Here is a 14,054-nt window from a genome sequence, read left to right as displayed (position 1 = left end):
GTTGATGTGTAAGTGGATCCAATATGGCAACTCGTAGAAAATCAAGAAATGTCGCATTCCGTTTGGATGTGACTCCTTGTGGACCATTTTCAACTCATACTAGCTTTGGACATTCATTCATACTAGAGGTTTTCCAAGAAAACCTTCCCTCAGTTCATGACCCTCTGGCAAGAAAGCGGTGTGTGCTTGATATACCATCTTCTTCATGGTTCATGGCCTTCGAGAGTCTAACTATGGCCCACACACTCAACGGATATGCATGATAACTTGAGGTAACCAGATATGTTACAATACTCCTATTTAGTCAACACAAACTTGAACGAGCTATGTGAGATATCACCAACAAGAATAGAAGCCCACTTACCTAAGCAATCCCCGAATCCCAAAAAGTCATGCATGGTCCATATGAGGATGGCTCGTATATTGGTGGATTGTCGACCATCGTGCTTGCTCATGTCTTCAACAATGACCCCCTCCTCCCATAAAATCTTGGGCTCATCAACTAATGGACAGAGGTAGACATCCATATTCCTGACTTTATAGCGCCCAAGAACAAGCAAGCTAAGGATCATGTGTCCTTTCTTTGTAGAAAGCCATGGTGGGATGTTGTAGTTAACAAGGACTACAGGCCACACACTGTAAGAAGTTGAGTGGAGACCAAATGGATTCACGCCATCCATAGCAAGACCGAGCCAAAGATTCCTTGGCTCTCGTGCAAAGCCTGGAAAGATGGAGTCAATGTGGCTTCATGTGTGTGAATCTGTTGATATTCGTTGGACTCCATCTGTGGATCTATTCTGTGCATGTTACCTTTTTAAGCTTGCCATGCCCAACATATGAAACATGTGATGTATATATGGTATAAGTGAAAAGTGTCTAAGAACTTTTTGAGGAATGGTTTGCCCTTACAAGTCCTATCGATACCTATGAGCACCACACTTTGGACATATCTCCATAGTCTTGTAGTCTCCTCCAAACATCACACAATTGTTGACACATGCATGAATGCTATTGTAGTCCATGCCAAGCTTTCATGTAACACCAATTCCACATCATCACGGGACTCGAGTATTGTGTTTCCAAGTGGTAATATATGATACTTTAGCAACCTGAAAAAAATCACAAGACACCTTGAAAAATCACAATAAGCATTTTTTATAACATAGTCAAAAAAATCAATGGAGCGCATAATGTATCTAAACAACTCAGTCACACTCACATTGCTCCACCCATACTTTGCCCGCACACTTAGGAGTGCAAGTAGCATCTTTAGGTGAGATACTCGACACCCATCATATAATGGTATGGATACTTCCTTTCTCACTGGATCAGATGACTCGGCATCTATGGATACCAATGCATCGATCATTGTCTCCATCTCACACTCCAAGATTGGAGGAAGGTCCGAAAGGTCGATTGTCTCCTCTGGTATGGAGGGTGTAGACTGAGTAGTGCCCTCCAATTGGAGTATCGGCTCAAGCACTCTATCCTTGGAATGCCCACAAACTCTTCTAACTGGCCACAATAGGTGCATTCCTTGGGATGAGCCATCACCTCCTTGTATAAATGTTATGGGCAAGTCTAATATTTTTGTATATGATATTCAATCACTTTGAGAATGTAAAGCATGATGGATACACACTTTTCTTACTATTTGCTCAAAGTCTAAGACCGCTTGATCAATGATCCCCGATTGAAACTTGTCGAAGCGTCATACATGTTCTATGGACAAGTGATGCTTTCATCTGATTGCCAGCTTGCATTGAGTGCAAGGACATGAGACACACTAATTAAGACATGCCTCGCAATCTTGGACATCACAACCATCATCGTTCTCCATTTGGTCTACGCTATGGCAAACAACATGTTTTTGTTTCCCTCATTGATGATCTTCCTTCATTTTAATCTCTACTCCTCTTTCTCTCCCTTTACCTTTATTTGTTTGCCTCCCTCTATCTCTCTTTATCCATTCCTTTTCTCTCCACGTCTCTCTGTCTTTATCTCTCCACCCCTCTTTCTCTCTCTCTCTCTCTCTCTCTCTCTCTCTCTCTCTCTTCCCTTTTTTATTTGCCTCCCTTCATCCTTCATTATTTCTTTTTCCACCTTACAAATTATCTTTCTCTTTCTCTTTTTTATTTGCCTCCCTTCATCCTTCTTTGTCTCTCTCTCTCTCCCCCCCTCTCTCTCAATGTTTCTTTCTCTCCCCCATCTTCCCTCCCCAAACTCACTTCTTCTCTCTTTTCCTTTCCCTCCCTTCTTTTCTCTTTGTATTTCCCTCTTTTCCTCTCCACTCGCACTCGACGCATCTCATTATAATCAAAATCAAAGATAGAAAATAAAAAACTCATAAAACTAGACATTGAAAGGCCCTCTCTCCCTACCCCTCTTTGTGTCTCTCTTCCCCCTCTCCCTTTATTTTTCTATCATTTTGTTCTCTCTAATTCTCTCACTATTTCTGTTTTTCTCTCTCCTTCTCTCTCGCTCTCTATTTTTTGTTCTCTCTATCTCTCATTTTCTCCATCTTTCCATCCCTTTTTCTCCCCCTCTCTTTCTAGCTCTCTTTTTTTTCACTCTCCTTCCTCTATTTAGCTCACCCTTTTATCCACCTCTTCCTTCACTCTTTGTTCCTTTTTCTCTCCCCTCTCTTTCTTTTTCTTTCTTGCCTCTCTCTTTATTTCTCTCACCCCCATTGTTTCTCTCTCATTCTCCTCTCTCTTATCCTTTCTCTCTCTTCCTCTATTTCTTTGTTACCTTTCCTCTATTTCTTTGTTACCTTTCCTCTTTTTCTCTCTCTTATTCTCTCTTCCTCTTCCTTCTTCTCCCCCCTCTCTCTCTCTCTCTCTCTCTCTCTCTCTCTCTCTCTCTCTCTCTCTCTCTCTCTCTCTCTCTCTCTCTCTCTCTCTCTCAATTTATCTCATTACAAATAAAAACAAACAAAAGAAAAGAAGAAAACACAAGAACAAAGCAAGAAGAGGCAATATATGTATCACAAAGGCCCGAGGGACAACATCCACTAAGGAAAAAAAAAAATCCACTATGAGAAAACATAACATCCACTATGGGAAAGATAATTTCTTTAAAACAACCTATCAGAGTTGTCAATAGTAGTGGAAGCATCTTCTTTATCTTCTTCATTCATGGACTGATTTTGATGGTTATCATTTTGCACCTGTTGTGCTCTTTTCCTATGGAAACATTCACTAGCCATGTGCCAGCCATGTGCCCCCAGGCCATGTGCCCAGTCTTACCACAATAATGACATATGACCCGATCCTTGTTGTTGGTGTTGAATCCTCATCCACGTCATTTTGCTTCATAAGTTCCCTTGGTATACAAGAGGTTTCCCTTTGAGATGGTTTCTTTTGCATCCTTGTTTTTTAAGTTTACTTTCTCCATCAAGTAGAGAATGCTCAATGTCTTTGAGTGAGAGATTAGGAACATTACTTAGGGTAGACGCAAGATTCTCATATGGTTCTTGATTTAAACTTGCTAGTAGCATCACTATGACTTCATTCTCATCTATGTTCTTCTTTAAAAATGCAAGTTGAGTTTTTAGGCTCTTAAACTTGTTAATGTGCATGGTCATAAAAGAAATATCATTTACATCTAGCTTATAGAACTACATGAGTAATTTTACTTTTGAGTTTTTAGCGCGAGTTCCAAAGATCTTGTCAAGCTCATCCCATATCTTTTTTGCATCTTTGATGTTGGAGATATGGTGTGATACATCATCAGATAGTCCCCAAGCAATGCTGCCTAGAGCCTTGTTATTTATATTTTTCCACTCTTTTGTTTTAAACTGCATTTCTTCAACAAACCCGTCTTCATCATCTTCCTTCTTGCCATCTACATCTTCAACAAACCCTTCCATTGAATTTTCTTACATTCAAAGTATCTAAAATATATTTTTTATCTTAAAGACTAGACAAACCATTAATGAATTACTGAGTTAAGGTGGATTAGAGTTTATATGAGCAATAATCTTTAAAGCTATGTCTTTAGTTCTCTAATATACATTAGACAAACTTACCTTGATTGTTCTCTCTATGTGTATATGTGTGTGCATGAATGCATGCTTGTATGTGTGTGTCTCATTAAGAACTTTTTCTATCTCTCTCATTAATATATATACATATGTATGTGTGTATATTAGAAGTCTTAACACACACATATACACACATATGATTAGTTCAAATAAGTATAACTATATTTTATATCCTATGAATATTAATATTTCAACAAGATGATATCAACTTAGCAAAGACATGCACAATGAGAGACCAAGATGATGCTCTCTCTCTTTCTCTCTCTCTCTCTCTCTCTCCTTCTCATTAAGCATATTGACCGTGCATCAAATTTATACTTGTTTTTACCAATCAATATCCCTTCTTACCACCATAATAAATAATCCAAAAATGTGCAAGCTTTAATAACGAGTGTTTATTTTTCAACTAATGTTTAATAAGGTTGCTAGAGCCATGTATAAAGAAAAATGTTTAGCGAGTATTTGGAATGGATGCAAATGAAGATATGTTTATACATCAACCTACGCTTACCCATAAGAAAACTTACATCTCATATTTGAAAAGAGAAGAACTTTTCCAACGTCGCCCATAGTGTGACAGCAAAGCAAAGACTTTGCTAATTATTAGAGTAAATATATTTTATTTTGTTGAGAAAATACAAACATATCTCACTTTGGTTAGCTATGATTAAATTTATGATAATCTTTTACTATCATTATCAATCAATTTGTCAAACAATAATACACTTGCCAAAGATCAATATAATATAAATCTAGATCGAAATTGCTTGTAGAAATTATTTTGTATTGTAAATATGAGAGAGAGAGAGAGAGAAAGTGAGAGAACTATTTACAAGTAAAAAATGAACTATTTGTTACTACGGATGTCATAATCAAATGTAAAACAAACAAATTCTATCAAACCTAAAAATGGGTAAGGAATATTGATTGGTAGCCAAAAAAGATACGTACATTTACAAAGTACATGCACATACGCACGTGCACGCACACGCACAATTCTCTCTAGAAGCTCAAGAGGAGACGTGACCACTGACCACTCTAGTCTCTCAAGGTCCCCTTGATACCTTGCAAAGACCTGGCCACTCTCAAGGTCCCCTTGATACCTTGCACTAAGTTCACGCAACCGGCCGGGCCCCTATTTAACTACCGAACCCCCCCGCCTTTATCTCTCCTTGGTCCCGACACCCCCCCCCCAGCTCTCTCGCTCTCACTGTCACTCAGGCGCCCTCTTCCTCCTGCCATGGCGATGCTGCAAGAGCGAAAGCCCTTCTGTTGCCATGCCAAACCCTCGACTACCTCCATTCCCATCGGTCGCAGAGGCCGCGTGAAGCGAGCCATTTTTCTCTCTCTGCTGCGGATGCTCGCCTCTCTCTGCTCTCGCACCCGCCGCCTCCTCTCTTCCTTCGTCGATTCCATCCTTCGCCGTCGAAATGCCAAGCTCGCCACAGCCATGGACATGCAAACGCTACTCGACACCCTTGCAGCGGATCAAGCTCCCCTCCTCCAACTGCTTCTTCACCTGCACTTCCAGGTAAAATGGCAGCAAAAGCTGCCGGCAAATTCAGCTCATTCTTGACCATTTTCATGCCTTTCCAGTCCATCAACAGCTTGCTTCCCAATCTATCGAACCCTTGCCTCCCGAGTCCCTTCACCTGCACTTCCAGGTAAAATGGCAGCAAAAGGTGCGGGCAAATTCAGCAATGGGGCCTGCAAATTCAGCTCATTCTTGACCATTTTCATGCCTTTCCAGTCCATCAACAGCTTGCCTCCCGAGTCCCTTGATTGAGCCGTGTCTTGCATTTTAGGTTGGGGGGGGGGGGGGGGATTTTTGGATGCATGTGATGGAGAGTGCGCTTGATGTCTGATTCTGAGAGGACAATTTGTAATGCAAGTGCTCGTGGCTGAGTTGTGGGGGAGAAGGGTGCTTAATCTGTGATTCTGATGAGAAGGTAATGTGTTTTGCCTGTGTTTGTGGCTGCAGGACCGCTGATGGAAGGATCCCTATCGATCTATGGCTTTCATGCTCTGTATATACATCAGCTGTGTTTGTGGCTATACCTGTGTTTGTGGCTGCAGGACTCCTATCGATCTATATGCTTAATCTGATTACACTCCGTAATGCACTCAATTAACCACCAATAGCCAGTCGTACATATTCAGCATCTGGAACTGCACCAGTTATTGCCATTTTTACTGGCACACCTCTTGACAGAACTGCTTAGATCATCTTGCTAGATTGTCTAGCCTGATATGTGAAGAGGTAAAGTAGCTGGGCTTACTTGATCATGTTCAAGCTTCATTGATGTCAATGGAAACTTTCATTAAGAGGGGTTTCCCGTGTTTTTCCCCACTTAATCCCTTTGAGCTCAAATTTATGTGGTTTGAGCCTCAAACTACAGAAAAAGTTAGATATGTTATGCATAACAGCAATGGCAAATAACAATCTATTTGTCAAGTCATGTAGTTTGACACATACTAATATTTTTCTTGTTTTGAAAAGGAAAATAGCCAATATAAGGTATGATAGCTATCAAATTTAAGCCTTGCTTAAGAGACTTAAGATTAATCTATGAGTCGGCAAGATTAACATAGTTGAAACCTTCAAGGCTTGGATTAATGAACCCCTCAAGCAATTCCATGCAATCCTTGGAGTGAGAAGAAATTTGAGTGCACCAAGTTGTGGCATGCAATTTGACATTTATTTAAATAACTCATCACAATTAGATGATTCAATCACATGGAATTTTAATATGTATTTTTGTTTGAATTTCTATGGTTTTCAACAACGGGCAATCGAATTGGATTCGTAAGGCTTTGTAATGCTAGCAAAAGTATAATGTCCACCTGATGAAAGATGTCATGTAGATTATTAGTGACATCTAGAAACCTATGTCATTATTCAACAAGTTTGCTATACAAGGTTTCATAGAGGAGACTGTGTTTTCTTTTTTTTTACGGGAAAAGGTTTGAAATTTGAAAGATGCAAGATGCCTTGAGGTTGTGCCTGAGGTTTGAATTCTTAGAGTGTTCTACCTACCCACACACTCAAACTACTTGGGCTACAGCCTACAACCGGATGGCTTCCTAAGGAGACTTTTTGGTATAGTACATTTCACTTTTGATGGGCCACATTGCCCTATGTGGCTTCCTAGCAACACTTGTGTCGGTGTACCAAAGATGGGAGTTGGGACCACTATGGATACTACCATGTGAAACTTGCATCCAAGAAAAGGCTATCGTGATCCAAGAATATGCTTTCATAAAACAAACACATGCACAATATGGAAATAAAAATTCATCATCAATGCACATGATGATATAATTACATGTCATGTTTATTATTGTAGACCAAAAAAATTTGGGAGTTGAAATATGTTTTCTGTGGAGGCTTTTTTACACGTAACCATATCTTTTATGGCTCAATTTAATTTTTTTTAAAAATGTGAAGTCAAGTTGCACTAATATGTAATATTTACAACCTTACAAAAAAAGTGGGCAAGCTAAAAAGAGCTTAGTAGCTTGACATCCTTACAAGAGAGTGGAATTGGAGGTTACTAGCCTCAATTTTGAGGGTTCTCTTTAGAAAATTTCCATTCACCTATTACAATTTTCCATTCACTACACTCCACCTTAGTTTTTGGTGAGACTCCATTTGTTCAAGCATAACAATAAAGATGTACGCCTATACGAGAATTAAAAGACTTGCTCAAAATTTAACTTGCTTGACAAATGTGGGACAGAAATAAAGAAAATGGTTATTTACAAGTAAACATATAATTCATTATTGATAACGCATGACAACTCATTAGCCCACTTTTGTAATAGAAACATTCATATTGCCGTGCATATGCATGTGCTTATATGTGCATGTGTATGTGCACGTGCGTGCCTATGTGTGCATATGCGCACACGTATGTGTCCATTGCTCTATCATATCACCATTCAAATTCCAATTGTTATTTTATTTTTCATGACTACTTGATGCTCATAGCCACATAGCTACTATCACATATCAAGTTTCCAACAAGAAATCTTTGACTTGCTCACTCTTTGGAAAAAAACAAGTTTTAAGTTTTTTCGTTTTGCTCTTGGACTTAGAAATGGGTAGAGCTTTGTAATGACCTTTTTTATATTTAGGCTTTGTGGTGATTTTTACCCAATTTCAAGTTTTCCACGTATTATTACAAAATATTACAAGGTAAAGGGTGTGCATGTGTATGTAAGAGTTTTCCACATATACATGCATGTAAAAGTGTATATGTCAATATGCTTGCTTAAGGTTAGACAATCTTATCTCACATTGTTGGTTTATGTATTTACATATTTACTTATGGTTTATAAGTTCTTGACATTGTGATGAGTCGTAGTGGAAGTTTTACTATATCAATGTAAAAGAAAGCACAACATTGTGGAATATAACAAGTGCAAGAGAGGAATATAGGATAAGACAAAATTTGTGTTAGACCAAAAATGGATGGGGCCAATGAGTCTATTCACTCATGCATTCCTATGAGCTTTAATGCCTAGATATTGGATGGAGGACTATGATGTTGCAAAAGTTGTGAGTACTCAATCATATATACATTTTGTATAAATTGTTGAATGTCCCGGGCCTTAGTTGCATTATGGACCTTTGGATACATATAATTGTTGCACTAGAGTGATACAAAATTAGAGCCCTATAGCCTAGGAAATTATATCTCGTTAGTATGATGGATATGCAAGCAAAGGAACGAGAACAATCTTTTGAATTACCCATGAAGAAGAGAAACCTTATATTGGAAAGGAAGCTCTCGAGTGACTTGACATAGATTTTTGGGAGAGAGAATGTTTTGCATAATTGGTAATAAATATATTGAAGGAATATTTACATCAAAAGGGAATGGGCAAGCAATAGCCAAAAACCCTTCTTAGCTCTTGGACAAGTGTTTGAAGGCCACTTTTAAAAACTTGCTTATTCTTCCTAAGAGCTTTGAAGATGGCTAGAGCTTCAAAAGTTCAAATTCTTGCATCCAAGGACACTTTACTTTCCTTCTCATGAGAACTTTCTTTTTTTGTTAGCCTAGAATTGTTAGAAATCACTAGTCTAGGTACATTTCATAACTTTAGGCTCTCCTCACCTAAAGCACCCTTGTTTCCAAATAAGACAATCCTCATTTTGACTAATGAATTAAGGCACAACTACTGAAACCATTTCTTCATCTTGTTCTAAAGTACCATGGCATCCCTACAATGCCAAAAATACCATCTCCTTTTCTATCATGCACACATGCTAGTATCCATTTATTCTCTTAAACTTGGCGATTTTGTCATTTGTGGGGAGTTTCTTCAAGACTAGCTTCATAGTATAACAGATTTAATTGTTGGCTTGGTGTGGTTGACTAAGTTTTGACTACTCTCATCCTCTACGTGTGCATTGAAGCTTAAGGGTGCCATCTTCTAGCCTTACTTGACCTTGCAAAATAATCCATTAGGACCAACTTGGAAATCAACCCCTTTTCCCCATTTTATAGGCATGTAGACCTTTGTAGTGACCATGCATTTCTGAAAGCCATCATGGTCTATTGATGATGATGGGAGCGATTTTTCCTTCTTTTCGTATAGGATCTCACTTGTCCACACTCTCTCTTTCTTTCCTTCTCCAAATTTGGTTCTATTTCATCTAGCTCCATAATCTTTTGATTGTCTTTATCCACAAGTCCATCCATCTAGCTATTTGTAATCTTTTAGATTACTTTGGTTTAACAGATGTGGGGGAAAACGACCCTGTATAGGCCTTAGAGAAGGCCCAAATGTTTTGCATTAGGGCTACATCTCCTCTTTAACTCACTTATCTTCTCTAGTGTAGGGTTTTAGTCACCTCTCTTCATTGGTCCACCACGGCCTATAGAGTACTAGAGATGGCTACTCTAGTCTTGCAACCTATGGCCATGGTCTTATCCTCCCAAGAGAGGTTGACCTAATGACTACATATAGGAGTGGGGCATTACTAATGGTATACCTAGTAATGATTTCCCATGGAATTAAATCCCCCATGCACTTTAGTATTTTTGAAAACTAGTTTGTGGCTTTAGCACTTAGCTGTATAAATCCCGATCCTCCCTCGTCTTCTTGTTGTAGTGATTAGTGCCCATAAGATTGGCGTGCCTAGTAATTATTGCCCATGAAATCAAATCCCCATGCACATCAATAGTCCAAAACTAGTCCATGGTCCTTGACACTTAGCTTTTAAAATCCTTCTTCTCCTCCTCCTTCTCTTCTTCATGTAGTGACCACTTTTGCAAGATAGAGTGCCATTTCCTGGTTGAATTGTAGCTCCATAGGAGATCCTCGATCATATGTCAACCTTATCCCACTGTGTTTTAGACGAAGGGATGGCTACAAAAACAAACGTTAATGCAATAGATAAGGTCTTATCCATCATAGCCAACTTGCCACCAAAACTAAGTCACATGGATCTTAACTTTGTGAACTTCTTCTCAATTTTGTTTAGCATCATTGAATCTTTTGAGAGTCTAATATCCTTAGCCCCAAAAGACATCCCAATTAAGGAAAGACTACACCTAATGCAGATCACCTTAAATCCTAGCTTGTTTGAGGTTTCATCCTCCTACCATGGCATGATGTATGTTTCATGCTCCACCATTGTAAGAGGTGTATTTCTTTGTTGAGTACTTTTTACTATAATTTCACGTGCACCCTTTGATTTTCCATGGCTATTGTTATTTCTCGTACTTGATTTTCTTGCAAGGGTTTAGTTAATATATTTTGGTTAGAGGTCCCTTCATTTCATGGTATCAAAGCTTGAGTTTGGTCCTACTATGGAGCCATTTTCATGTCATTATCTAGTTTTGAAGATATTTAGATAGAGAACTATAGTTAGAGACTTGGTCGTAGGGTTTGGTTACACCATAACTTTGACCAAGAATGTTCTTCTACAACAAACCATGGTTAATCTTTTTTTCAATTGAAAGTATAATCCTTGTCATCTTCATTGTTGGAGCTTTGAGCTTTCATCGTCCTACCATGGCATTAGGCATGTTTCATGCTCCTCCACAGCATGTAGTGAGTAACATGCTACACCATTGTAAGGGATGTATTTCTTACTGAGCACTTACTACAATTTCATGTTCACCTTTGATTTCCCATAGCTATGGTTATTTCTTGTACTCAATTTTCTTGCAAAGGTTAGTTGATATATTTTGGTTAGAGGTCCCTTGATTTCATTTGTATCAGAGCTTGATTTTGGCCTTGCAATGGAGTCATTTTCATGTCATTATCTAGTTATAGACATTAAGACAAAGAACTACAATTAGACATTTGGTCACAAGGTTTGGTTACACAAAAAATGTGACTACATAGGCTCTTCTACAACAAATCGTGGTTAATCTTGATGGAATGGCCAATATTTAGAGCAAAATGGTGGAGATCTTTCTTTCCATTTAGTAGGTTGTGACAAATTTTTAAAGCTATTTTGAAGAGTTGTGGACAACCAAGGGTCCAGTGGACTGAGTTAAGGCAATATTTTCCACTAATTTTTTGAAGTAGGCCCTTTACTCTTTCAAGCTCATTTGCAAGCTTTCACGGTAGATATTTCAAATATCTCTCAATCCTAGCCTCAATGTCTTTACCAAACTCTTGATCTTGCTTCTACTCATCACAAAGAACATGGAGACAACCATCTTGAAGTGGATCTTTGTCATGTATGCCAATAGTTCTTCAACCCATATTTTGCACTAGATTTGTAAAAATGTTAGATCTAGAGCATGGTAGGAGCTATGGAGGTTGGAAGATGAAGACTAAATTCATGTTGACATGGACAATGAGTAGACAATTGTTACACAAGTGAATTAGGTTCCAAGATGGAAGCTTGGACTCATAAAGACAATCTTGTGTATTGGATTGACAATGACAATGACAATTAAACTGAAAGAGGAAAGCATTATGATATTGCATTCATCATTGTGAAAGTGATGGTCAAGTACAATGCTTTATAGAAGTTGGGTTGTTCCACTTTCCTCACTGTGCATATGGGATACATGACATCTCTTCCTGGAGCATACATCATTTGTCTATTTCTCAACAAGATTTAGGCCATCAATAGTAGTATGAATCTTCAAATCAGATCATGATTTGAGATCTAGTTGACTCTATCCATTGCCATTGAGCCTTAGAAGCTTATCTTGAAAGCCTTGAAGGCATATACACAATCCTTGAGCCATTTCTTTCATCTCTTCAAACCCTAACAAGCAGGCTATTCAACCTACCGAGTTTGGATAGCAAAGTTTGGGAGTATACAAGTCTCTTCTTCAACAATGATTCTTCCATTGCCTTCTTATATCAATGATCACATCATTGGAGCTTCATAGAAGCATTTTCCCCCTCATTATGGACCAATTTTCTTTAAGCTTCAACTCTTACAAACAAGACAACAATAGATCTCCCATTTCTGAAGGGGATCCATCATTCTAAAGCTTTTGAAAGTGATCTACTATCAAGAGGCAACCATTGGTCTCAAGATTGGAATATCTTTCAGTCATTTTGAGCTCTTTCTTCTCTTCAAGAAATGGTAGATGTAGGGCATTTCAAGTTTCACTTGCAATCTTGATAAAGCCTAAAGTAAAGCTTTAAAATCTTGTTAAGGGAGTCCCCTACAACAAGCATATACAAGCATTGACCAACTCAAGAGCATCATTGGAAGATTAAAGCCTTAATTAGTATCCTGATTTGGGGATTTCACTTCTAGAGGTTCAATTTATTTCTTCCAAGTATTAAGAAGTCTTGAGGACCATGGGAGAAGGAATCTTCATCAGTCATTAATCATCCATTGTGTAGGATACAACTGAAACTAAGGCATCAAGTCATCAATCACTCATTGATTCTTGATCCCTCCATCTTAGCCAGTTTCTAATCCTTATTCCACTTTATTGGAGGTTCAAGAATTCACTTCTTCAATTTATGTGAGACAATTCTTTTGTTAGAATGCTTAATTCATCTAAATGAGCCCACTAAAATGGCTTTTCTAAGGTTCATTTCAGTGGTACTTTGACTAAAATTTTCCTATAATTGAGCCATTTTTTACCCCTAATCTTCATTGGTTGGTTGGCTTAAACATTGAAGAGATATAATCAAGTGTAAAAGAGTTAAAATATAAATAAATGAGTCACTCTTATCCTAGTGAATACCTCTTATTTCCAAGCATTTAATCTCTTCAATTTTATCCTTGACACATCTCATGGAAGAGTGAATGGTTATTTTCAGTCTATGCATTTCGTAACCATTTGATTAGCATAGCATTGGATTTTCCATGTTCAATATCCACATGGAAAAGTGGATGTTAGGCAAGATAGCAAGACAATAGAGAGATGACCCTCATTGTTGAAGATCTTGAAGGACTGCGTGATACTGCCTTGAGAGGTAATTTGCCCATCCTTGGTAATCCAAAGCCCAAGAAAATATTGTAGGTTTAGGTAGCTCAATGAACACCTATTTGAAAGAGGAGTTTGAAGTGGTACACAAGTTTCAACAAGGCTACAGGTACCCATAGGTGCTTAGATGTGTTTACAAGAGTTGTAGAGATTACTGCATGGTATTTTCAGCCTTCTTTTGATCCCTATAGGTTCCTAGTAGTCCATAGAGGTGCCCCAATAGAGCCTACAAGTTTCCACACCATTACCTAAGTGTTTATAGTAGCTATACAGGAGTTACAAGTTGTTACATGTGTTAAACAATGTTAAAACAGGGTGTTCTCTGATTCTAGACAGATTTGGAAAATTGATTCTAGAACTGTGCAGAGTGGCTGATGAAAATTTGAAGTTACTAGCCTATAGAGGACATCATCTCTCCATTTTGAATTAGAAATATCTTCACTTGGATATACACATCAAGAGATATCACTGAAATATTGTTAGCAATTCAAGTGGATCGCACATTAGCACTTATGGCAAAGGACAAGAGATCTAGATATGCCCAAGCACAAGTAAAATTTGTAGATGAATTTCTTAGTCAA

At 38.2% G+C, this 14,054-nt stretch overlaps 1 long non-coding RNA gene across 1 annotated transcript; it reads left to right on the top strand.

Annotated features, from left to right (window-relative positions):
* The first annotated feature begins 5,229 nt into the window (after nucleotides 1-5,229).
* Nucleotides 5,230-7,351, top strand: LOC148031353 (uncharacterized). The gene is made up of 2 exons (XR_015691993.1): nucleotides 5,230-5,576; nucleotides 6,027-7,351. It is a non-coding gene; the product is annotated as an uncharacterized LOC148031353 (long non-coding RNA).
* The last annotated feature ends 6,703 nt before the right edge of the window (nucleotides 7,352-14,054 follow it).

Source organism: Lygodium microphyllum, chromosome 9, assembly GCF_053477565.2.
Source record: "Lygodium microphyllum isolate KBCC chromosome 9, Lygodium_microphyllum_v1.1.10, whole genome shotgun sequence".
Taxonomy (NCBI): Eukaryota; Viridiplantae; Streptophyta; class Polypodiopsida; order Schizaeales; family Lygodiaceae; genus Lygodium; species Lygodium microphyllum.
Note: the sequence above shows the minus strand (reverse complement) of the source record. Positions and strands in the feature narration are given on the sequence as shown.